Source organism: Staurois parvus, unplaced genomic scaffold, assembly GCF_062004578.1.
Source record: "Staurois parvus isolate SC_StPar_1 unplaced genomic scaffold, SC_StPar_1.0 ptg000262l, whole genome shotgun sequence".
In the NCBI taxonomy this organism is placed as follows: domain Eukaryota; kingdom Metazoa; phylum Chordata; class Amphibia; order Anura; family Ranidae; genus Staurois; species Staurois parvus.
In genome coordinates this window covers 6,178,857-6,206,543 of record NW_028318058.1, presented here as the reverse complement: position 1 = coordinate 6,206,543, position 27,687 = coordinate 6,178,857, and the positions used below count along the sequence as shown (strand labels likewise).

The following is a 27,687-nucleotide window of genomic DNA, read 5'->3' as shown; positions in this document are numbered from 1 at the left end:
TTCCAGGGATGCAGTGAAAAAATAGTTGATGAGTGAAGGGCGTGTACTAATTAGGTCAGTGCAGGATGTGTGTGCTAATGAGATCAGCTGGTAACCTGCTTCCAGGGTCCTACTGGATACTCTGTCCTCTGTCTACATTTCAGGAATTGAAAAAGTTTTCCAAGAAATTTACCAAGGGCTAAGGGCCTTGCTCTCCATATCAAAGAGAGCTTGAATATTTTTGCAACTGAGGTACACTAATGGTATATTGGTGCATAGGGGAGCTGGATTTTATTAAAAAAAAAAAAAAAAAAGTGAACTTAGCCTTTAAGGTTTGTGGGAATGTGGACAACCTCCCTGGACATGCCTGCAAGAGGAAAATCAACCAAAGAGTGAACATAAGAATTATGTGAATGAAAGAGACAAGGAAAGGACTCCACTGGTGGAAAAAAAAACCCCGCAAAAATGCAAAACTGAAATTTGCTACAATATATTCACAAGCTGCAATGATTCTGGGAGACTGTCCTTTGAACAGATGAGACAAAACTGGACATTTTTGGCAAGTTACAGCAGGTCTATGTTCACAGACAAGTTAGGCTTTGAAGGAAAAGAGCACCATACCTACTGTAAAGCATGAAGGAGGTTAGGTTATGTTTATAAGATTTTTTTTTTTTTTTTTTTAACACAAAACAGCCTCAAAATGATCAAGGCATTCAGGATCAGAATTGTCTAATGTCAAAGCTCTCATTCAATCACAGGTCATGGCTCCAAGAAGATACTGACCCAAAAGTTAAAGCTAAAATCACCCACCAAATTACTCTATGTATAGGTTTGTAGATTTATTTGTACAAATAGATGGCACGGTGTTCTGTGATTTACTATTGTTTTAATGATTTAAAGCCAGAACATAATTTTCATATTGTATTTACACTGCATAAAAGGCCAGGAGGAATCCCTTTAGTCTGGGTTCCTCTAGCATTGCTTAAGGCTTGCTCAGTGAAAAACGAATAGATGGAGCAGTGGTGTAGTAATGCAAATCTACAACACTAAAACCTAATTACTGGTTCTTCCTCTTCCTGATTCTGAGTGTAAAATCAATAGGGGCAGCTATATTATCAGCCTATATTTACACTGCTGGTGGGACTTGCAGTGCTCTGATCAGACCTGCAAACACTTGGGAATCATGTGTACTACATATATCAGGATATTAGAAACACTTCTTTAACAAATCATGCCTATGTACTGTAGCTTTTTCGTTTCCAAATATTTTGTTAGGAAACAAAGTACAAATAAATTAAATACGTTGTTGTCCCCGCCACGGAGCAAAAAAGGTAACCGTAGGAGGTAAAATTGTAGTGACAGTGATAAACAAGCTTTAACAAAAAAAAAAAAATAATAATGAGGACAGAGGTGTTTCAAGCACAAACAGCTGTGAAATCATTCTGGTGTCTTAAGTGTCTGATCATGAATATTAAAAAACTTTGGAAGTTATACTCCCATTATATAACAATCCAGGTAGAATTAGTGATTTATAATGTCTCTAGATTTTTTTTTTTTATAAAGCAATTTTAGTGATAAAAAAAAAAAAATTATTGAAAGTAGAATTTTTGAGTAATCATTCCATTTCGATGTGCTGGTTGTTCTCAACATACATTACACTGTATGGGTCCACGTAGCTAGTGTTACAAGCTGGGTGTGAACTGGAAATCTCATTCCTAGGGTTTGTTGCAGTAGAGCAGAAAGTTTTAGTAATCAACATAGGTTTGGCTCTCCCTTTTTCTACTGTCCCCAATCCATCTGCTGACAGTATAGAGTTCTAGGAGTCACTCTGCTCAGCTTAGTATGTTTTGCTAGAGTTTTTTTTTTTCTTGGGAGAGTGCTTGTGATCAGTACAGGGCCAATCAGCACTGCCCAGACAGAAGGTCAAGGGTTATGCAGCCTCATAGGACAGTCAGAGCAGAATGAAAACTCCTACACGCTTTATCCAGTGCTCAGCTAGACACTGAGAGAATACTGCTATATACTATTGATGAAGAAAGGTATTTATCAGTTTATAATTGCTAAAATAATTGCATTTCCATGTTGTGCGTACTGTGGGAAACCAGATATAGAGAATGCAGGATCTGGGGTTTAGTAACACTTTAATAAATTCTCAAACACATTACTATATATAAAATTAATAGCTGTCTCCCTGCAAAGGGTCCAGGCAACATCTGGGCTTTGTTGTTAGGTATCTGTGAAGGTTTTTTCTTTTACAAATTTAGGTACTGATTTATTAATTTCATTTACAAACGTAGGTACCGATTAGTAAAAGAATGTTTGTTGTATTTCTTGGGAGCCAGGCATCATGTATCTTTTTTTTTTTAGTAGATATTCTAAAATTATTTTATATCACTGAGGCTCCAGTCACACCATTGTGTCGGGAACATGCACAGAAAGACATGTTTTTGAATACTTTCCCGTAAGCAAGCCAAAAAGAGCGCAACACTAGCAGGAGCTACTTTGACACGTTTTCCATGCATAGGGCAGTGCGTTCCAAGTCAGTGGGCTGCCCTTTACTACCACATGACAAACGCACAATAAAAAAAAAAAAAAAAAACCACACACATGTTGAGTCATGCAGGCGTGAATGCAACTTTAGGCAGAATTAAACTTGTGTTTTAAAACAGGAGGGAGTTTTGGAAAGTGAGTAAGGTGTTGCATTTCTGTTTCATATGAACTAAAGTGGCAATGAACTGGGGAACGGACATCCATGCAGTGATGCGCCTAAAAAGAAAGGCGGCTTCAATGACATCAGCCCCCAAAAGGCAGAGCTGCTGTAGACCACGTGATCTTGCGTTTGCCTTCCCAAGTGCCCGCCCCTAAAAATGCAGGGTCAGCTCTCCCACTTGCAGCTCCCTCAGATATCTTTTCCCAGTCTCAGTCTTCAGATATCTTAAATGGCTAGCCAGGGATGACACCACGACTACACATACATGCAAATGGAAGTTACTTTGATCTAGAATCCACAGCATGCGGAGATTGTACATTGAGCTAGGCATGTGAGACACCGTGTAGAATTAGAAGAAAAATGCTAGCAGGCAGGGAAGGAGTTTTTATGGCAGAAAAGATGTCCGGTTTGTTAGCTAGCAGTCAGGAGATCACAAAGGAAAGGGGAGAGGGACCTGTGTCTGTCCTGTACTGCAATTCAAAATATGGAATTTACAGGTATTTACTTATCCTATTTGTACAGTACGGGACACCAGAACTGATTCTTAGACCATGAACTATCCCTAAGCAATGAGTCAATGGGTGGGCAAAAAAATAACCAACAGCAGCAACAAGCCCACAGGAAAAAAACAAGGGTCAATGGACCAGAAGAGACACTAGCGAGGCAAAAGAGCATTTCAGCTGTTGGCACAAGCGTTTTTCAGAAGTGGCAACAGCCTTTTGGAATAGATATATAGATTCACAAAACTCTGCTTTAGTCAGACAGGCCACATGTTGCACTTCTGTGAAGAAGCCCGATCAGAGGGATGGAGCTGTGTCAGTGTAAGACTCTGAAACAAGGGAACAGCTATCAACTAGGTAGGAACTCGGAATTTCCTCAGGGGCTGCAGCAGAACTCATTATTTGTGACGTGCTCCCATGTGTCTGTAATCTGCCATCTCTTCCCTGTCGGGTACTCATGAAATGGATGCAGCCTCAAGGGGTTCACTATGAAGGAATCGCAATAACCCAGGTGCCATGTTCTTGTGGCAGGTGAGACAGAAAATAATCAGATTGCGTCATCAGCAGAAAATGATGGCTGAAAGTGTGCAGCTAGAAATTTTATACTCCCTACGTCCCTAGCCTAAGAGGGACTTCTGGGGTGGGAAAAAGAAAAAAAAAGGAAAATGCTATATTAATGCTATAATGATACCCAACAGGCTGAAACAAGTAAATCAATGACTATAGAAAAACCATAAGACCCAACTGTGCCTTCAAAACTTTAGCGTGCTAAAGGATAAAAGGATATAATATAGTGTATATTACTAGTCTAAGTAATGATCCAACAAAACATGCAGAGCCAGAAACCGGTATGTAAGGTACAAGGACACAGTCTTACCCTGTCCACATTGTTAGGCCCATCCAGGGTCCAAGGGTTACTTGTCACAGTATTAATACCCTCAAAAGAGGTCTTCAGGCTCTGGGTGCCACAGAAATGTACCACAGCCCTGGAACTGTATGGCAACTGGCAGTAAACTACACACATGCAGGATTCAGTGCCCGAAACAAACATTACAGGGCAGACACTGCTGTCGCACGGTCCAGGTATGGTTCCCAAGGTATATACGAAGTTAAACTGATCTAAAAAAATACTAGTGAGCCCTAATTCAATAAACAGGCAGAATAGAAGTGTCAGTGGAAGAAGGGAAATCTGGTGAAAAAAAATATATACAGTCATGGCCGAAATTGTTGGCACCCTTGATATTTTTCCTGAAAATCAAGTATTTCACACAAAAAAGGTATTGCATTAACACATGTTTTGCTATACACATGTTTATTCCCTTTGTATGTATTGGAACAAATATAAAACAGAGGCAGAAAAGCAAATATGACATAATGTCACACAAAACCCCAAAAATGGGCTGGACAAAAGTATTGGCACCCTTAACTTAATATTTGGTTGCACACCCTTTGGAAAACATAACTGAAATCAGTCGCTTCCTATAACCATCAATAAGCTTCTGACACCTCTCACCCGGAATTTTGGACCACTCTTCCTTTGCAAACAGCTCCAGGTCTCTCTTATTGGAAGGACACCTTTTCCCAACAGCAATTTTAAGATCTCTCCACAGGTGTTCAATGGGATTTAGATCTGGGCTCATTGCTGGCCACTTCAGAACTCTCCAGCGCTTCTTTGCCATCCATTTCTGAGTGCTTTTTGACGTATGTTTGGGGTCATTGTCCTGCTGGAAGACCCAGGATCTTGGACGCAAACCCAGCTTTCTGACACTGGGCCCTACAGTGCGACCCAAAATCCTTTGGTAATCCTCAGATTTCATGATGCCTTGCACACAGTCAAGGCACCCAGTGCCAGAGGCAGCAAAACAACCCCAAAACATCATTGAACCTCCACCATATTTTACCGTAGGTACTGTGTTTTGTTCTTTGTAGGCCTCATTCCGTTTTCGGTAAACAGTAGAATGATGTGCTTTACCGAAAAGCTCTATCTTGGTCTCATCTGTCCACAAGACGTTTTCCCAGAAGGCTTTTGGCTTACTCAAGTACATTTTGGCAAACTGTAGTCTTGCTTTTTTATGTCTCTGTGTCAGCAGTGGGGTCCTCCTGGGTCTCCTGCCATAGCGTTTCATTTCATTTAAATGTCGACGGATAGTTCGCGCTGACACTGATGCTCCCTGAGCCTGCAGGACAGCTTGAATGTCTTTGGAACATGTTTGGGGCTGCTTATCCACCATCCGGACTATTCTGCGTTGCAATCTTTCATCAATTTTCCTCATCCGTCCACGACCAGGGAGATTAGCTACAGTGCCATGGGTTGCAAACTTCTTGATAATGTTGCGCACTGTGGACAAAGGCAAATCTAGTTCTCTGGAGATGGACTTGTAACCTTGAGATTGTTGATATTTTGCCACAATTTTGGTTCTCAGGTCCTCAGACAGTTCTCGTCTCCTCTTTCTGTTGTCCATGCTTAGTGTGGCACAGACAGACACACAATGCAAAGGTTAAGTGAACGTCTCTCCTTTTTATCTGCTTTCAGGTGTGATTTCTATATTGCCCACACCTGTTACTTGCCCCAGGTGAGTTTACAGGAGCATCACATGCTTGTAACATTCTTATTTATCCGCAGTTGTGAAAGGGTGCCAATACTTTTGTCCAGCCCATTTTTGGAGGTTTGTGTGACATTATGTCGAATTTGCTTTCTTTCCTCCCTTTTTTTGTTTTGTCCCAATACACACAAAGGGAATAAACATGTGTATAGCAAAACATGTGTTAATGCAATACGTTTCGTGAGAAATACATGATTTCCTGGAGAAATATCAAGGGTGCCAACAATTTCGGCCATGACTGTATAATATCTTTACCCAAAAAATGGGTTCATTACTTAACCCCTTGACGCCGACATCACACAAATATGTGGCCTCACAAAACTGGGCTTTTTTCCATGGGGCCGCATATTTGCGTAACTGTCTTTGTGCTGGGAGCGCGACGCACAGCGTGCTCCCAGCACAAAGACCGTGGTGTCACTGAGAGACCCGGATCCCGTTCTAACGATCGGGATCCCCGATTCCAGGTCACATGATCACTCTGATAGGCTATCACAGCAATCAGTCACTGAACAGCCTGGCCCCTTTTTTTTTTTCACTCTATGAATGGAGGAGAGAGATACATTGTATTGGCATAAAGGGGGAAAAATGTTTTTTGTTTTTGCAAACAAAAAGGATAAATAAATATTAAAAAATAAAGGAAAAAATAAAGAAAAAATATCTAGATCAAGGTTTGATCTAGTTCAGCGCCAGGGTAAGTGTTTGGGTCAAGGTAAACAGCAAGCACATACGGGAAAAATAAAAATGCTTAATTTCAAGAGAGCTAATTTTCCAAGGCTGAGTTCTGATAGTTTACAAGCTTAACCCCTTCCCGCCGGCGCCTCCCGGCCCTTTACGAGTTTCAGAAGCCAGGTGGCGGGGCGTGGTTTAGGAATCATGTGACCGCCGTGACGCATCAACACGGCGGTCACATGATCAGGAAAGGTCCCGATCGAAAGAGCGGACCGGGACCTTTCCGTGAGTACCACACGTGTGCTGGGAGCGCGCTCTCTACACACGTTTTTTGCTACATGAACACAAATGTGCGGCCGCTCGGCATCTAGGCCCAGACACCGGGAGGCCACACATTTGTGTTCGGCCGGCGCAGGGGTTAACCTCCCTAGCGGTCTGATTATGTGCATATTTCTGTGCTCAAAGCTGTACATTTTTTTGCATGGAAATATGTATTTTTTTTATTGTAGGCCTGTAATTTTTAGGAATAACTCACTGAAATCTGTCTGAACAAGAGTCTAGTAAACATCATTGGTATGATAAACTTTGAAACACAAAATCATAAATTATATTTTAATAAATAATCATAAATAATAACAATATAATAATAAATTTAATTCAATAATATAATCAAACCAAAAACACTGAAATTTGAAATATAACGCCAAGTTCGCACATCACTGAGCAAAGTCGCAAAATCGTTTTCAGTGTCTGATGACGAATTTCCCCACGAATCATTAGCACTCAATTCTGAGTGGTTCTGATTTACGATCGCTGTTCTCTAGCCGGTCTAAAACCAATTGTGACCTAAAAGGGACGCTTTTTGGACGCCATGGACATTTCTCAGTTTGCAGGCAGAAAGAACAGTAAAAATGCATGCAGGGCACAGGACAAAGCATTCAAAATGTATGTGAAATGGTTTGATACAGTAATGTTTTACTATGTGATTTTAGTGTATTTAGTGAATGTCACTTTTTGTCATTTTCAAATTTCCCGCCAGTTCTGTCCCCCGTACGTCCTGACGTCGCAGGGGACGGAACCCAGATGACAGATGCCGGCATCCGCTGGATTACATTGCCGGGGACACTGCAGGAGGGACATCGCGGGAGCGCAGGACAAGGTAAGTGAAGAATAGATGCCGGAGCAGCACCGCATGGTAAGCCTGAGTGTAGGTCGGGGTTACCGCTTTTGGTACTGAAACTTTACCCCGAGCTACACTCGGGAATACCGTCAGGGAGGTTAATAATGGCCAAGCTGCGGTTTCTAAAGCGAGCAAAATCCTCTCTCTTGTATTAAAAGAGGTATAGACGAGAGAGAGAGAGAGAGAGAGAGAGAGAGAGAGAGAGAAATCATATTACCCCTGTACAAATCATTAATAATACCTCATCTGGAATATGTAGTTCCGTTTTGGGCACAAATTCACAAAAGGAACATTGGGGAAATGGAGAGTACAAAGAAGGGCAACTAAACTGATACGAGGCATGGAGGAGCTCCGCTATGAGGAAAGATTAGAGGGACTGAATTTATTCTCTCTTGAGAAGAGGAGATTAAGGGGGGATATGATCAACATGTATAAATACATCAGTGGTTCATATAGTGAACTTGGTGTAGAGTTATTCACCCTGAGGTCATCACAGAGGACAAGGGGGCACTCTTTACGTCTGGAGGAAAAGAAATTTAATCTCCAAACATGGAAAGGTTTCTTCACAGTGAGAGCTGTGAAAATGTGGAATAGACTCCCTCAAGAGTTGGCCAGCTCAGTGGATCGCTTCAAAAAAGGCCTGGATTCTTTCCTAGATACACAGAATATAACTGGATACTAACATTTATAGGTAAAGTTGATCCAGGGAATATCTGATTGCCTCTCGGGGGGATCAGGAAGGAATTTTTTTCCTAGCAGGAACAAATTGGATCACGCTTTGCTGGGGTTTTTTTGCCTTCCTCTGGATCAACTGTGGGTATAAAAGTATAACTTTTTTTTTTCCTATGGTTGAATTGGATGGACTTTTGTCTTTTTTCAGCCAGACTAACTACGTAGCTATGTAAGGTCAGGGTCAAAAGATTAGTTTGTTTGTTTTTTTTAATTGGCAGTAGTGTCAGTTTGTTTCAGGTAAACAAAATGCGCACTATTGTTTCTGGGCTGTACTATGGGCACAGACAACAAATTACATACACAAATGGTATTGTTGCGATCTTCAAGAGCTGGAAAATGTATTTTGGGTTGTTCTTTGGTGGTAGGTTATGGTAGCAACAAGACACACACAGCTAAATTAAATTTTTTTTTCTTACTATTTTGGGCCAGTTTTCTTTTAATAATAATAATAAAAAAAATAAAAAAAAAATCACAAGATATCCATTACCATTTACCACTAAATGAAAGCCCAATTTGTCCTGAAAAAACAAGGTATAATTCACCTGGATGTAAAAAGTAGTTGTGATGATATGTACGGTTTTACTAACACGTCAATGCTGCAAAATTGTGCTTAGGCATTAAGATTTGTTTTACCCTTAGGCATGAAGGGGTTAAGGACACTAGCAAAAAACAAAAGTTTCAAGAAGTGGGAGGTGTTACATGGATACACCAAGGGGCAGCCTCAGCAAAGATTTTGCCAGTGTCCAGTCACCTGAAGGTAGTGCCTTATAACCCATGGTCGAAGAAATAATTACAATGTCCTGTACAAATAAGAACAAATATGAGCTTGAGGAATAAGGATGCAAGACCTTGTGCAATTTAACAATTTAGCTGAACTAAAGCGAGAATCAGACAGAAAAGGAGTGTGAAATTTGAAAACAAAAAAAACACAACATTGACAACTGCAGCATTTACACATTTATATTCAGTCACATCTGATTACCTGGATCATCTACACACTGTATTTATAGATGCATTTAATGAAGACAGAAATGCAAATTGACAAATTCACCAGCAAGATTTAAACTTGTAATTATACCATGCAAAGGATCGACAGGTTTAACAACATCCATGCTAAATGCTGACACACAAAATAAAAAGTCTATTGAAAACATAGACAGAATCAACTCATACGTTCTAACACATGAACAGGAAATGATCCATTATCAAACAATGTGCGTTTAAACCAACCCAAAATGCAGGAAATAATGCATGAAGGCATGAAATTACAGCTACAGAGTTGTGAAATGGCAGGTAGGTCAGGCCCAATCAACTGCAAGAGCCAATTCACACTTGTGCATTGTGGTAACACACGTTAACACGTGGTACTACAACTGCGCGATAAGTTACAGTGTTGTTCATTGTAAATGGCATCCCAAAGCACTATACTGTACTGTCGGATATTCTGGGTTCACAGAATGAAAGAGGTAGGCCTGAACTTATCTCTACATGGGCATGCTGGGTGCCATTTTGTTCTGTATAGTCTATTTTCATGTTTTCTGAAGCAAGATTCTAACAGCAGGCCTTCCTGCTTCATTCCATGAGCCCAGAATATCCGACATGCCCCCCCCATTAATCTTAGAACTTGGTATCATGTCTAATCTTTATCTTGTAGCTGTCTGATTCCATCATACACCCATATGACTTTACCAGGCTGTCCCTTCCCACTGAGATGCCCATCGACCAGCTGGAGCTTCCAAAGGCTTATTATAATGACAAACAAAAGACCGGAACCGCTCTGTTTACCTCTGATATAGGGAACTGGAAGTGATGATCTTACATGACTTCTGTATTACCCAGACAAAAACAGCACCATTTTTAAAAATGAAAAATATTTGATCACACCGATCTTGGTGTGGTCAAATGCTTTTAAGGGCAGAGGAAATCCATGAAGAGTACCTGTCACTTTCTATTGCTGTTACAAAGGATGTTTACATTCCTTGTGATAGCAATAAAAGTGATTGAAAAAAAAAAATTAAAAATTTTAAAGCGACGGTGTAACAATAAAGAATTTTTTTTACATTCTTAAAGTGCCCCTGTCCTCCAGTGTAAAGGCAAACACATGTGTCGGTCCCACGCACAAACAGTGATCCTCCCACACATGTGAGGTATCACCATGAACATCAGATCATGGCCAGTAATTCTAGCACCAGACCTCTGTAAATCTAAAGTGGTAACCTGTAAAGGCTTTTAAAGCGTCGCCTATGGATAGTAAAATTTATGTCACTTTTTACTATTGCACAGACTTGTGCAATTTTAAAGCGTGACATGTTTGGTATCTATTTACTTTGCCTAACATTAATCTTTTACATTTTACCAAAAAAGTGTATTTTTTCCCTAAAAAATTTACTTTGAAAAAAAACCATGGTGCAAATGCTGTGTGACAAAAAAATAAATAAATAAATAAATAAATAAATAAAAAGTAGCAACATCCACCAATTTCTTCTTTAGGGCCTCTGCATTAGAAATATGTTTGGGGGTTCTAAGAAATTTTCTAGCAAAAAATACTAATTGTTACATGTAAACATCAAGGGCCAGAAAAGGCTCTTCAAGTAGCTAATGGAGCAGACACTGGAGCTTGATTTGGCTGTTCAGCAGGAGCTTGTACTGAGCACCCAAGTGCTTTCAGGTGTGAGGGTAACCTGAAGGAATAAAGTTTTTTTTTTTTTTTTGTTTCAATGGGGCTGGCGTCTCATTTACTCGCTCAGCAGATGCTCTTCTAAGTGTTAGTGGATTGGATACAGTTTGAACTGCATCAAATTTGCATGACATGGAAAAAAAAAAAAAAAAAACACTGCTTCCTATGGTGCCTGTTCACAGATGTCCGGTGCACTGGTGGTGCAGATTCATTGCGGTTTGAAAAAGAGTCATGTACGGTTTGTGAGCAGTGCCTTCAGGTTCAGGTGAGGATTACAGGCTATTGACTTCTACGGGAACCATTTCTAAACCACATATGTGTGAACAGAATAAGATCCTGACCTAATCCTGTCCTGAACCTAAAAGCTTCAATCTGCATTGCACGTGTGTGAATCGGCTCGACAATACCCTTTCTGGACAAGCACCCAATCTCTGCTTGTCACACTGCAAGATCTCTCCCCTCCCTGCTAATCCCCTGGGTGTGGTGCTGAAGACAGGCAGGGAAGTGAATAGGAGATAAATAGAGTGATGTTGATAACATTAAAGTTTAAGTTGCCATAAAGTCCCTTTCATTTTTAAAAGCCCCAGACATTCCTAAAAGCATCTCTGCCTAATAAAAAAAAAAACATCAATGCTTCAATAAAGACCCTATGTAAACACGGTTTTGGGTAAAATGATCATTTTGATTTTTTTTTTAATCAGGGCAAGTAGATTGTCATGAAGGACAAGTAGATTGGGGAAACGATTTAGTCCCCTGGACAAGTAGTTTTCTAAAAGATTTCCACACCTCTGTATCAGTAATGTGCAATTTTTCATGCACTGTGGTGTGTTCAATCAATAGGCTGGCCTAAAGAACCACACATTATCGCATGGCAACAGATGACTTTAGTGTGGCTGGACCTTAACAGGCCCCAAAACAGTGTTGATTTAAAGAAGCATTCCAAGTATGGCATTTTTTTTTTCCGGAAGTTCACTGCTCCAGCTTGGACCAATGTAACTATGTATATACCATACTTGTGGGATCCCCCTACAAGCTGGGAATCACTACAATAGACACCACTATTCCAGTGATCTCCAATAGCTTATGGGTCCCACGCTGAGTGGCTGCCCTGCTGCATTGTGAGCACAGGAGACTGGCTTCTGGGCACGGGTGGCAAACAGTAATTTTCAGCTTCTAGATAGATTCCACAGTAATATACATAGTTACATTGTTCCAAGCTTGACCAATGCAATGAAGTAAAAAAAAAATACCATACTTGGAAATATTTTTTAAAAGTGGTTGTAAAGACAGAAGGTTTTTTTTTTTTACCTTAATGCATTAAAGGTAAAAAATCTTCTGAGGCTTGCTATGGGGGTACTTGGAAGGGGAATGGACCCAGAAACACTGGTGGGGGGGAAACGAAAAGGAAGATTGGGGCTGCTCTGTGCAAAACTGTTGCACAGAGCAGGTAAATATAACAGGTTTATTATTAAAAACAAAAACCTTTACACAGCACCTCATTGGCTGGATACCTCTTCTTCACGGATTGGCTGAAGTTTGTAGGATATGGCTTCATCTCTAGCTATCATCCTCCAAACCTGTCTGGGAACAGCGGCACCAGGGCCCAAAAGTGATGTTTTACACATTGCTTCCGGGTCATTACCAGGAAGGGGAGATTAGTGGCGGCTGAGCCACACGGTTACAGTCTCCTAATCATTACCCATTATTCTGCAAAGGCACTGCCAATGTAGTACAGCCGCTATTGCCATACTATGGTAGTAGTGCCTTTGCATAATGGGGAGTGGTTGGGGGATGGTAAAAGTGTGGCTCAGCCGCACATTTTAATGTCCCTCAAACACAAGTGCAAAGAAGAACAAGAAGCATCTCACTGTGCTTATGTGATCGTCATCATTATGATGATGATGATCATCAACAATGTACAGAGGGTGCTGTATGTCTGCATACAGACATTTGGCTGTATCTCTGTCTGTGCCTTAAAAAACAGAAATTCTGAGCTTGCCTGTGCACCAGGTTCCCATTGTTAGTGCAGCGCTTATAGGAAAAATATATATAATAAATATTGTGAAGTGTAATTCATACCTTAAAAAGTGCTAAGCAGATAAAGTGTCAAAACCAAAAATGATAACAATATCTATAAATCAATATAATGTGCCTCTCACTCAAAAACCGTGCACACACACTAAATAAGATGCAGAAAACCCCCTCAAATCAAAGGGGTTAAAAAAAGGTGCTAAAGTGCAATAAAGTGTCCACACTTCAAAATACTCAAATGATCAAAAAAACGTCCATAAACAATCTATAGGTGATATATGAATTCATGCAATGTGCAATAGTGTTTTGCAATTCCGTGACTGTGTCACACTTCTTCTATTACGGCTAGATTGCCTCCTCACCTCCTCCGGGTGACCCCAAGGGGCCAAACCGCTTGCAGGATCACCCTGGATCCTTAATCATAAAGGCTGGCAACCTTCCTCCTCCAGTGGATCTCCTTATGGGGCTCCGTTGCCCCTGGTCAGACCAGGAGTTTCTAAAGGACAATAGCTCACCAGCCCAGTGAGCCAAGAAAAGACCCTCTAAGTGCAGTATTATTAGAAACCAAGACTCCTTTATTCAGAAAAGAAGAATGCCACTCACATGTCCTGCAGTTCTCCCTCCTCACCGATGTGTGGGTATACTGCATGTGAGTGGGACTTCCTGAGTGTACCAAGATGGCGTCGAACGCCGGAAGTGCGTCACCGCGCACCGGAAGCTACGTATTAGCTGGTACGCTAATGACTAGTGGTAGTGACGGGCCCTGGTTAGGGTGTCAATGCAAACTATGGTGTCTGTTTTCTAATAAAAGGAAACATAGTACTTTTACACATTTTATTTCTTTTGTAGTCAGAAGTAAAAAAATAAAAAGTGCTTCAAAATGTTTTTTTGGTCAGTTAATTATGAAATAAAAAGGAATTTGTACTTGCCTGTAAATTCCATATCATGGAGTACAGCACAACGGACAGGCAAAGTATTCATAGTCCTTGAGTTATAGGCTTGTAAAACCCCAATTCCAAAAAGTTGGGACGCTGTATAAGATCTACATAAAAACAGAATGCAATGATTTTTAAATGTCTTAAACTCATCTTTTATTCACAACAAAAATAAACATAACACATGTTTAAACGGAGAAAATGTTAAAGGAAAAAAAGTAATGTAACCCTGGAATTGGTGGCTGCAACTTGTCTCAAAAAACTTGGGCATGAAGAACATTTTAGCAACATTAGCAACTAATTAGGTTAATTGGCAACAGGACAGTAATATGATTGTGTATAAAGAGCATTCTGAGAGTGTATCAGAAGTACAGATGGGCATGAGTTCACCAATCTGAAAAGCTGCGTCTAAAAATGTAACAATTTCAGAATAATGTTCCTCAACAGAAAATTGCAAAGATTTTAAATATATCATCATCTACAGTATATATTATCAAATGATTCCATCAATTTTGAGAAAACTCTATGGCAAGGGACACTGCCAAAATGCAATACTGAATGCCTGTGATATTCAGGCCATCAGACGTCATTGCATCAAAAACATGCATTATTCTGTGACATCACTACATGGACTCAGGGATACCTCCAAAAATCACTGTCTGTAAATACAGTTCGCTGTGCCATCCAAAAATGCAAGGTAAAGCTCCATCATGCACAGAAGTCATATCTGAACATGATCTAGAAATGCCCCCATCTTCTCTGGGCCAAAGCTCATTGAAAATGGTCTCTTGCAAAGTGGAATACTGTTCTGTGGTAAGACAAATCAAAATTGGGCATTTTTTGGCAACCATGTGTGCTGTATCCTCCGGGCTAAAGAGAAGAGTGACCTTCTGGCTTGCTCAGCACGCACTTAAAAAGCCTGTATCTCTGATGGTATGGGGGTGCATCAGTGTGTGTAGAGTGGACAGCTTTCACATCTGGAAAGGCACCATCAATGCTGAAAGATATATCCAGGTTTTAGAGCAGCATCTGCTCCCAACCAGATGTCTTTCATTGAAGGAGTTTAATATTTCAGCAGGTCAATGCTAAATCGCATACTGAATCTATGAAAACAGCATGGCTTTGTAGTAGAAAGTCTGGGTATCCAAATAGCTTGCCTGCAGTCCTGATATTTCATCAATTGAAAACATTTGGCACATCTTTGTCTTTACAAAAATAATCTAAAAAGGTGCACAAAAAATAAAGTCAACTAATATTAAACCATAATGAACAATGTGCATCATATAAATGGTGAAACAGCTTTCCCATAACATATAATTCACTTGTGCATAACAAAGAAGAAAACTTCAAAAATAAATATATCAAAGTTCAAATGTGAAATCTATGACGGACTCAAGGTGGTTCACTCGTTCTGGGAGGACGTCATATGACGTCCTCCCATTCTAACCGCGCATGCGCTGCTCCCGGAGTGCAGCGATCGGTGGTGCGCGGTGTCCCTCGGACACAGCGGATCACCGATCCACGGAAAGAGCCAAAGATGTTGGCTCGGTCATGTGATCAGCTGTGTCCAATCACAGCTGATCACATGTAAACAGGGAAATGCCGGTTATCGGCATTTCTCTCCTCTCGAGCTGTCACGTTGGCAGCTCGTGAGGAGAGGAGAGCCGGTAATCTGCATTCCTCGGAGGGGACATGTACACAGATCAGAGCACTGATGATCAGTGTGCCCTGATGATATGTGTAGCCCCAGCAGCGCCACCTGTCAGTGTCCATCAGTGCCAGCTCTCAGTGCTCATCCATGCCACCTGGCAGTGCCCATCAGTGTCACATTTTAGTGCCCATCAGTGCCACATCAATGCCACATATCAGTGCCCATCTGAGCTGCCTTTCAATGTCACCTATCAGTGCCACCTATCAATGCCAGTCAGTGCCACCTATCAGTGCTGCCAATTAGGGCCGCCTATCATTGCCCATCAGGGCTGCCTATCAGTGCCATATATGAATACTACCTTTCAGTGCCCATCAGTGATGCCTGTCAATGCCCATCAGTGCCACCTACCAGTGCCTCCTCAGCAGTGCCCATCAGTGCCTCCTCAGCAGTGCCCATCAGTGCCACCCATCAGTGCAGCCCATCAGTGTGCATCACTGCAGCCCATCAGTGTGCATCACTGCAGCCCATCAGTGTGCATCACTGCAGCCCATCAGTGTGCATCACTGCAGCCCATCAGTGTGCATCACTGCAGCCCATCAGTGTGCATCACTGCAGCCTCATTAGTGCACATCAGTGAAGGAGAAAAATCACTTATTTACAAAAGTTTATAACAAAAACTAAGAAAAAACTTTTTTTTTTTCACAATTTTCAGTGGTTTTTGGTTTGTTTAAGAAAAAAATAAAAAACCCAGAGGTAATTAAATACCACCAAAATAAAGCTCTGTCACAAAAAAAAAATTATAAAAATTTCATATGGGTACAATGTTGCATGACTCCGCAATTGTCATTCAAAGTGCAACAGCGCTGAAAGCTGGAAATTGGCCTTGGCAGGAAGGGGGTATAAGTGCCCTGTAGGCTAGTGGTTAAAGTTCACGTGTAAGAATCCCAAACCACCTCAGACAAGCATGCCAGTTCTCTTACCAAATGGTAATGAACTCCAAATGATAACAAATCAACATCGCAGAAATCATCCAATTGGGGGGGGGTCTCCTCCACCTCCACAGTACTTCACTCGTTTTCCAAAGCAAGCACGTCAAAGTAATAATGGGTAGGACAGAGAACAAAGGACCATTGAGTAGTATGCTAAAGCCACATTGATCCATGGTTGACCAGGGATCAGCAGTGGATGTAAATCATCATATGCCACTGACCTCAGCACCTGGGAAACTATTCCTTTCCCTGCCCCATTGCTGGTTTCAAGGGAAGGAATGGTTTTCCATCATTGGTGGGAAGAATAGTGCTCTGCCATTGGTGTCAATGGAGGGAATAGTGCCTCATCAGTAGTGTCTGGTATCAGTGACAGAAATTATGCCCCGTTGTTGGTGTCAGTGGGAGGATTAGTGCCCCAAGGACCAGATAAAGGCAAGCAAAGGGCCACATCTAGCCCCTGAGCCACAGTTTGGAGGCCACTGCTCTACATCATCCACACAAAAGAGAATAAAAATGCCTAAATCATGGTCCTGGAATACAGGTTCTTGCCTTTGGTGCAAGGGAAGCATCATCATTTCGAGGTTAAATGATAAGTTCACCTTTTAACAAAATAATGCACATTTTTTTCCAGGAAAAAAAAAAAATATGTATTTACTATTTTTTGTTTTGGGAGTCTGTAAAGCATTGCACCAGTGATCGGCAGTTCACTGGTGCCACGTAGGGCTCCTGCAGACCTGTCAGTGTATCTGTGTGTTCGTACCTCGTATGAGTAAGTAGATACACTCTGACGACAAGAATCAATGAACTTCCACAGCACTTAACAGTGCTCTGGTAGTTCATTGAAAACTACAAGCCGGCAGCTGCAAAGGCTGTCAGCACTTGTAGCTTTCAATTCACAGAATACTGTGAATGAGTGATGCGTCAGGAGCCTCGCACCGCCACTTTTAAAAATAAATTGTGACAGCTAGTGGGGGGGGGGAGGATCCTCCGCTAGCTATCACAAGGGGGGGGGGGAATCAGGGCTAAGTCCTTTCATAACATGTTACACCCTGTATACGGGTGTAACATGTTACAAAAGGTGAACTGAAAGGATAAGTATAAGGTAAGCACCCCTGCAGGATCCAGAGCCTGAAACAATAAGGTCATCCCCAAAGCGAGGGGTCTAGAGATACAGCTCCCTAGGATTTAAGGAGGCTGTGCCAATCCATATGCTTCTACTTTTGATATTAGAAGTCAGTGAAGGAGAGGATTGAAGAGTTTAAGAATCTGAAAATAAAAAAACAAAAAAAAACAAAACACACAGTTAAGCCAAGAGTGATTTCTCCAAAAGGGAGAGGAGGTCTAACACCTTGAAAACACTACCAATATAACTGAGGATTCACGGACTAGGGTAGGGTTTCAGGGGAGGTGTTCAGGGGTTGTCCTTGAAAGCTTTTCCAGTATCCAAAACACCTAAAAAAGGTAAGAACCTATAACCCAGGGTCTATGAATAACTTTGCCTGTGTCCTGTACGATTTAGATTTATGGCTTTTTTTTTTGTCTAGCATGTGGAGCTCTTGGCTTCTTATTCCCAACTGTAGCGCCAAGTACTTTCAATCTTTTAAAAGTGCCTCTTTATGGGCTTCATAGATGCAATTTACACAAGGGTGACTTATAGAAGTGATACATTCCTTATCAGAAGGCTCCCCCAAAGGTTTCAGTCAGTCAAAAGGAGTAGTAAAGCAAGCAGTGCCTGCTAAGCTCGCTCTAGTTAAACTGTAATATTCTAGAAATCATTTGCCATCTAATAAATATTAATTTGCAAAACAAACATTGCAAGTAAAAAACAATTCCAGCACACACACTACATGCCATTGTACAGTGTGCTATGACTACAAGGAAAGCCAGAGCACAGAGAAGGTATGATCATGCATATCTGAATTGAATGTCTGCTCTGTGACAGGATTCCCCCACAAAAAAATATATTAAACAATGTTTTACCAATGAAGGAGCACGATATTGGCATGGGGATTAAATGCCTCCTGACCATTAATGCAATCATCAATACAGAGAGAAAGATTCCTTTAAGCAGAGACTTGAATCTGAAATGTCGGTGTAGGACATACACTATATTGCCAAAAATATTGGGACATCCCTCTAAAATCATTGGATTTAGGTGTTCCAATCACCTCCATGGCCACATGTATATAAACCCAAGTATCTAGGCATGCAGACTGCTTCTACAAACATTTGTGAAAGAATAAGTCGCTCTCAGGAGATTAGCGAATTCAAGAGTGGTACCGTGATAGATTGCCACCTGTGCAATAAGTCCATCTGTGAAATGTCCTTGCTACTAAATATTCCATATTCAACTTTTAGTGGTATTATAACAAAGTGGAATAGAGGATGTGTATAGGGCGCATCTATGGAGGAGACTGTGGACAGGGAGTTGTCAGTCAAAGATGGAAGAGGATCTGGAACACATGCACTGGGCAGCACTTCTGGGAGTTGAAGCAGACTCTGTATGTAGAAGAGGATGAAACAGGAAGGCGCTTCTAAGTGCAGTATATCCAGATCCATCTGGATATACTGCACTTAGAAGCGCCTTCCTGTTTCATTCTCTTGTAACAAAGTGGAAGCAACTGGGAACAGCAACTCGGCCACATAAAATGACAGAGTCTGTCAGTGCATGCTAAAGCACACAGTGCGCTGAAGTCGCCAACTGTCTGCAGAATCAATAGCTAAAGACCTCCAAACTTCATGTGGCCTTCAGATTAGCACAACAACAGTGTGTAGAGAGCTTCATGGAATGGGTTTCCATGGCCGAGCAGCTGCATCCAAGCCTTACATCACCAAGTGCAATGCAAAGCGTCAGATGCAGTGCTGTAAAGCACGTTGCCACTGGACTCTTGAGCAGTGAAGACATGTTCTTTGGAGTGTGGAATCACACTTCTCTGTCTGGCAATCCGTTGAATGTGTCTGGGTTTGGCGGCTGCCAGGAGAATGGTACTTGCCTGACTGCATTGTGCCAAGTGTAAAGTTTGGTGGAAGGGGGATTATGGTGTGGGGTTGTTTCTCAGGGGTTGGGCTTGGCCCCTTGGTTCCAGTAAAGGGAAATCTTAGGGCAACAGCATACCAAGATATTTTGGACAATTTCATGAGCCCAACTTTGTGGGAACAATTTGAGGATGACCCCTTCCTGATCCAACATGACTGCGCACCAGTGCACAAAGCAAGGTCCATAAGGACATGGACGAGCAAGTATGGGGTGGAGGAACTTGACTGGCCTGCACAGAGTCCTGACCTCAACCCGATACAACACCTTTGGGATATATTAGAGCAGAGACTGCGAGCCAGGCTTTTTTGCCCAACATCAGTGCCTGACTTCAGAAATGTGCCTCTGGAAGAATGGTCAAACATTCCCATAGACACACTCTTAAACTTTGTGGACAGCCTTCCCAGAAGAATTGAAGCTGTTATAGCTGCAAAGAGTGGGCCAACTCAATATTAAACCCTATGGACGAAGACTGGGATGCCATTGCCAAGTGATTCTAAAGGTTTTTGGTTTTTTTTATAACATAAACATGCTATACTTACCTGCTGTGTACAGTGGTTTTGCACAGAGCAGCCTGGATCCTCTTCTTTTCGGGTGCCCCGCAGTCTCTCCTGGCCCCTCCCTCCTGTCAGGTGGCCCCACAGCAAGCAGCTTGTTATGGGGGCACCCGCTTCTCCATGTGTCCATATACACATGGAGCCACGGCTTGGCCCAGCCTCCCCTCATTGGCTCACTGGCTGTGATTGCAGTCTCAGCCAATGAGGAGGCAGAGACCCGGGACAGCCGAGGCTGTTGTTCACATCGCTGGATCACGATGAGGCTCAGGTAAGTATTGAGGGGTCTGGAGGCACTGCTACACACTGCTGAGCCTTTACAACTAACCACTCATGTGCGTGTAAAGGCAGGCATCCCAATACTTTTAGTATTATAGTGTATACACCAGACCATGCATATTTAATCTTCGAAATACAACTCAGCTGCATCATCTTGGCAAGCCACTACATATACAGGTAGTTCTCGAGTTACGAACATTTGACTTATGTATGATTCCTATGTACAAATGGGGTCAGTGTGTAGTCACTTTCATGCTGCTTGTGCTCCATGCTGGTCCCGAAAACTGCTGGGCGTCCATCTTGCTGCTCACCACATGCAAGCGCCTACTGTCTGGCAGACCTGTCAGCAATCCGGCATCATTGCATAGCCAGAAGCAGCCAGAATGTGTGGAACTGGTGAGACAAGGTTTATAACAATCCCAGCTACCTCCGTTGTCCCCCAGGCTGGAAGAACCTGTGCATTGTGGGCATTACTCTGTGCCCACTACTATTGGGAGTATGTCCTAGTTTCCACTTGTAACTTACTGTACTGTTTATAGTTGGTCAATAAATTTAATTTTTTTTTAGTTTTGGTTAGTATGGTGTGGGGTTAGAGCCATTGTGAGGTTTTTACTGATTTTTGTATCCTCATTAGAAAGATTTAAATCTCACTTCCTGTCCCCGAGACAAAAAAGTGAGAAAAAAAAAAAAATCTATCCCTAGGAAGGGATATTCACTCCTGTGAGAGAGTTATCATGGGAAAAAAAAAAAAAAGTGTCTCCACTGAGGCTTTATAATCAATCCTTGTTTCCATGACAACCCAAAATTTTCAAAATTCAATTGTCACAGGGACAGAAAGTGAGGTGAAATCTTCTGAACAGGGGCAAAAATAGAAAAATAAACATTACAGGGGTATTAACCCTTCCCTATGCTATCCAAAACTTAAAAATAATTTTGTGGCTGGCGTTACAAAAAATGGACTGGTTTCAAATTACATAAAAATTCAAAGTAAGAAAAAACCTACAGCATCCATCTTGTCCGTAACTTGGGAACTGCCTGTACCGCAATTATATTAAAGCTCAAACTCCAAAATATTAGCAACCCTTCCTCCCTCTGACTGCCGATATGAAAAAAAACAAAAATCTATCCAAATGCCCATTTTAGTTACCTGAAGCCAAGGCAACAGGATTATCCTTCTCGCCTTCTGAATACTTCCTGGGGTCCTTTTTTGGGTTTCTGCCTACTCGATGTGAAGAGCTTCTATTGAGGGAGGCAACACTTCCAGCAGCAGGGTTCTCCCTCATAGGCTCCAGAGGCAAGAGTACTCCTGGAGCAGTGAGTGAACCAGTGTCCAAGAAGACGATGAGCAGGAAAAATGTGTCTGGTCCCCAAGGCAGGATATTAGGTTCTCAGTAAAGAAAATGTGACTTTGATCCATTACACTGAAGGATGGCTTAGGAAGAGGTGTTTGGAATTAAGACTAAGGAGTTAGGTAACTGATGCACAATGTACTATTTAAATTTAATTTTTTCCTGGTGTTAGGAAAGTAGAAGAGAGCCATGCAAATACAATAATTACAAGCTCAAAGTTTGTGTCATTAACACTGCATATCTAGCTATTTTCTCAGACGTTAAGACACTATGCAAGTGTTTCAGCCAAGAATAAACACTCGGTGCAGTAATCCTTCATAATAAGCTCAACCTACTAAAGTATACATAACAGGGTTGCAAGCTGATTCTCTTACGGGTCTATTTATAAATGTTTTCACTCTAGATTCACACATTTTTCTAATTAGATCAAGCAAAAAAGGAAAAAAAAAAAGTGTGAATCCTGGGTGAAAACCATATAGTAAAAATACTCTAATGCTGAAGGAATAAAAATAAGCTTTTACTGCATTAGTATCTTCATTAGAATCTTCAAATTATTTGATATTAAAGATTGGGGACAACCTTATTTCTATCAATCAACTACCTGCAATCATTGCTGGTCGAGGCTTTTCAGGAATTAACTGCATCAAGCAAGGTAATAAATAACACACATACACTTGTCCAGTTCAGTCTTTTCTTCCCGATAAGTCAGTGTACTGCTCCATATGCAACACACAATGTAACTGCTTGTATTTAGAGTAAAGCAACCACTTCAAGTCTGGACACTTTTACCCCCTTCCTGTCCAGGCCAATTTTCAGCTTTCAACGCTATCACAATTTGAATGATAATTGCACGGTCATGCAACACTGTACCCATATGAATTTTTTAGCTTTTTTTGAGACAAATAAAACTTTGTTTTGGTGGTACTTATTCACCATTTGCTACATAAATGAAAAAGTCCAAACATTTTGAAAAAAAAGTGATTTTATTTTTTTATATTATTTATGGGTTTTTTGTTTTGTTTTTTACATACTGTCACCCTAGCAGTAAAGTGTCAATATAGTGACACTGTACTACTTGTGGGGTTTTTTTTTTTTTTTTTTTTTTTTTTACACGGATTGCTTTTACACCCATAAAGGCTGTAAAAGCAATAATTTCTCCTCTCTGGCTGCATTCTTGCAGCCATTGAGAAATACTGTGTGAGCAGTGATTGGTCACAGCTTGTCACATGGTACAAGGCTGTTGTGAATAGCCTTGTACCATGTGACCTCTGATCATTCATTGCTTACTACGTGTGAAATCTGATGTCACAAGTGACATCTTGCTTGCTACTCTTCATGTGATCACTCATTGGCCAATCAGTGATCACATGATCGGGACCTCACACAGAGGTCCCGTCAAACGATCGGTGTTCCACTGTGTCTGGAGGACACAGCGGGCACCGGATCGCGGTGCTGCACGCTCCCAGTGAGCGCACACAACAGAGAGCGGGGAGGCCATTTATAAATGGCCACCAGCCCCTGCACAGTGGTTAAAGGTTTGTTGTTAATGGTTACATTAGTAGGGAGCAAGAGCCGCATAAGCTGATGCCTCGCTTTTTCACAGTTAAATTGCTACTCTCATCTCCACTCTAAACTGTAACTTCAGCAATGCATAGACTATCTGCAAAACTCTTAGTGTATATCCTTTGGTCTGTTTGTGGTGATTGATTCTCACCTCCTATTGCACTTCTTGTATGACTCTGGCCTGTGTCTGGTCTGTCTTTGAGAAACATCCCCCCAATTCATGTGATCCTTACCAGTTCCTAATTGGGGTGGAGAAGAGTTGCTCATTTGACCATCTCCCTATAATTTTAGACCAGCTCATGGGGGAGGTCACAGACGGGGGGGCACAGTCAGACGAGGTGCAGTTCTCTGCGTGAGTGTGGTTTATGCTGTAGTGTGAAGATGCAGTTGAACACAGTAGTTTAACCAAAGCAGGATAACTCGAGCAGCAGGAAGAAATAACAGAGAACTCTACTGCACGCTGGATGGACTGCAATCACCTTAAGAAACATCTCCTACAAGTCTGAGTCCCACTCCATGTACCTTTTAATATGCCACCTCTACTCCTCCTTTTCATGTTACTATCCTGTGTTCCCAAAATCTCATCTCTTTACCCCTCTGCTCCACCTCAAAGCTTATAAATCTCACCCTCACTGCTACCATCTCCCTACTACTGCTCTCATCACCTCCTGCTGATATTTTACTCACCTGCTGACCCAAACACCAGAACTGGACGGCATGTACACTTGTATACATCCCGCTCCCACCTTACTTTCCTCACCCTCCTTCTCCTAACCTCTGGGGATATCGCCCCAAACCCTGGTCCTCCACTATCTCACCCCCACACCAGGGACCCTCTTTCCTCCAGGAAAAGCCTCAATCCGCTCAATTTAATATCAGTCCCGATTCTCCCAAAAACCACCCTCCCTTTTTCATGTGTGCTCTGGAATGCCCGCTCTGTCTGTAATAAGCTCACCTCTGTCCATGACCTTTTTGTCTCCCACTCCCTTAACCTACTAGCAATTACAGAAACCTGGCTTCAAGCAGCAGATTCCTCTTCTCCCGCAGCACTTTCCTATGGAGGCCTCCTCTGGACCCACACACCCAGACCCAGTGGTCGGAAAGGTGGTGGGGTTGGTTTGCTTCTATCCCCACTGAGCACCTTTCAAGTCCTCCCTAACCCTCCCTCTCTAGCCTTCTCTTCTTTCAAGACTCACTGCATTCGGCTATTTTCTCCCATTTCTTTGAGGATTGCAGTGATCTATCGGCCTCCTGGACCAGTGTCCAGCTTTCTTGATCATTTCTCCGCCTGGATACCCTACTTTCTCTCCTCTGAACTGCCCACTATCATTCTTGGAGATTTTAATATCCCCATTAATGTGAACAACCCGGCTACATCCCAACTCTTCAACCTAACCTCATCTTTTGCCTTAACACAATGGACAGAGTCCTCCACTCACTCTGATGGGAATACATTAGAACTTGTTTTCTCCCATCGTTGCACTCCCTACAACCTCACAAACACCCCCTTTCCTCTCTCTGATCACAACCTCATCACCTTCACAGTGTCCTCATCTTCAAACACCTATCCCTCCAGGCAGCAAACAATTACCCGCAGAAACCTCCACAACTTGAACCCTGCTCCTTTCCACTCTGCAACTGACCGCCTCTATGACAGAATTTCTCCCCTGTCCTGCCCACTGCTGTCTACAACAGTTTGCTTTCATCCACACTAGACTCACTTGCTCCTCTAACAACACGAAACATCAGGCCCCGACCATTACAACCTTGGCAGATTGACGACACCAGAAATCTTAAATGACGTAGACATGCGCTGGACCGATTGTGGCGTAAAACCAAATCTCACCAAGCTTTCACCCTATATAAATCTGCTTTCTTAACATACAATTCCTCCCTCCATGCTGCCAAACAAGCCTACTTTGTCACTCTCATCAATAGCTGGTCATCCAGTCCTCGTCATCTCTTCTCCACTTTTAACTCTACTTTCTCCACCTTCACCCAGTACCTCGTTCACTGCTTACGAGATTGCAAATCATTTCAAAAACAAGATTGATGCATTTCGTAGGGGCATCTCCACCGCACAGACATCTATCCCACTTAGCCTACCTTATACTAAACCTCCCTCAACACTTTACTCTTTTGACCTTGCTACTACCGAAGAGGTCACTAAGGTTTTCTCAGAAGCCCGTCTTACTACCTGCCCCCTGGATCCTGTCCCCTCACAACTACTACGGTCACCCTCTTCTTCCATCCTATGCCCCCTCACATCTTCAATCTCTCCCAACAGCTTTTCATACTGTTGACCATCCCCTCCTCCTCAAATAACTCTACTCTCTTGACCTCTGAGACTCTGCTCTCTCCTGGTTCTCCTCCTACCTATCGCAGCACTCCTTCAACGTTACCTATAACTCCTGCTCCTTCTCTCCACTCCCTCTTTCTGTAGGGGTCCCTCAAGGTTCTGTCCTTGGACCCCTACTCTTCTCCATCTACACCTCCTCCCTTGGTCACTTGATAAACTCCCATGGCTTTAAGTACCATCTCTATGCTGATGGCACACAAATCTATCTTTTTACTCCTCACCTCACCCCTTCAGTCTCCTCTCGCATTACTAACCTACTAAGCGACATATCGATGAGTGGATGTCACTCCACTTCCTCAAACTCAATCTTTCCAAAACTGAGCACTTAGTATTCCCTCCAACCCGTGCCCCCTCCCTTGACTTCTCCATCAAGATCAATAACACCACCATCAGTTCCTCCCCTCATGCCAGGGTGCTAGGTGTAATCGTAGACTCCCACCTGTCCTATCAGCCCCAAATCCAATCTCTGTCCAAATCTTGTAGACTTCACCTCCACAACATCTCCAAGATATGCTCGTTCTTAACCTCGGAAACTACTAAGCAACTTATTCACTCCCTGGTTATCGCACGCCTTGACTATTGTAACTCCCTCCTCATTGGCCTACCTTATCGCAGGCTATCCCCTCTTCAGTCTATCATGAATGCTGCTGTCAGACTCATCCAACTTACTAACCGTTCTGTATCTGCCACCCCTCTCTGCCATTCCCTCCACTGGCTTCCCGTTCCCCAATGGATAAAATTCAAAACATTAACAATAACATATAAAGCCATTTATAAAACTCTGCCCCAAAATACATCACCAATCTTGTCTCCAAATATCACCCAAACCATCCTCTTCGCTCCTCGCACGACCTCCTGCTCTCTAGCTCCCTTGTGTCCTCCTTCCTTGCTAGTCTCCAGAGCTTCCCCCATCCTCTGGAACTCTCTACCCCAATTTATCAGACGATCGCCTACTCTGCTCACTTTTAGGCGATCTCTGAAAACCTCTCTCTTCAGGTAAGCCTATTCTGCCGTCAGCTAATAATGGAATCATCTACTCCTCCTACCAGTCCATCCCCCACAGTTACTACCTTTTGTACCACTAGCCCCTCCCTCCTAGATTGTAAGCTCCAAGGAGCAGGGCCCTCCTAACCCTCTTGTATTGAACGGTATTGTTGCTGTATTGTCTCCTGTTATATTGTAAAGTGCTGAGCAAACTGTTGGTGCTATATAAATCCTGTATAATAATAATAATAATACCTCTTCTAGTGCCAGCTTCTGTCCCATCCGGAGCCATACCAACTGCACTTCACCTCTTATCCCGGCTAGCGGTCTCCAGAGTGGTGCCAGCAGCAGGAAAATAGAGATCTGCAGGTCAGTGTGAAGCAATACACTGGCCATAATAGTGTAGGGCTCCTTTCACACTGATGCGCTGCAGTTTACCCACACCGCCTGTGCAGTGCAGCGTACCTGCAGCTTTCCTGCGAGTTAGCTGTGCTTAGCCATAGTGGGTTTGGTGCACTTTCTGAAAGTGTACCCAAACTCCTGAATGCAGGAGTTTTAGTACGCATTCAGAAAGGGCACCACAACTGCACGATATAATAAAAGTCAATGGCAAAGAAAGCACAGCTAATCCAGAAATGTCACAGATGCACTGCGCTGCACCCATGGTGCAGGCAAACCACAGCACACGATTGTGAAAGCAGTCTTTTAGGGGGTTCAGAACATTTAGGGTTCATTTACATTTAAGACGCATTTTTACCACCCCTGCACCAACCGCAACCCCTTTAGCTGTAGTGTCAGTACAACAAACAAGGGGTTAGAGCAGGCAGCATTGTGTTGCTTTCTTACCACCTGCTTTAACCCCTTGAACCCCAACAGAAGCATGCAGCTGCAGGGCCTTATTTGCCTGCA

At 42.4% G+C, this 27,687-nt stretch overlaps 1 protein-coding gene across 3 annotated transcripts in view; it reads right to left on the bottom strand.

The window, feature by feature from the left end:
* NCK2 (NCK adaptor protein 2) overlaps positions 1–27,687 on the bottom strand; it is a 95,929-nt gene that overhangs the window by 53,420 nt on the left and 14,822 nt on the right. For 2 of the 3 annotated variants that reach the window (XM_089681266.1, XM_089681268.1), the window contains exon 3: positions 14,011–14,123. The exons of the other annotated variant lie outside the window; for it this stretch is intronic. The gene's annotated coding sequence lies outside the window, so the exon portion shown is untranslated. The remainder of the gene's footprint in view (positions 1–14,010; positions 14,124–27,687) is intronic. 3 annotated transcript variants of the gene reach the window in all.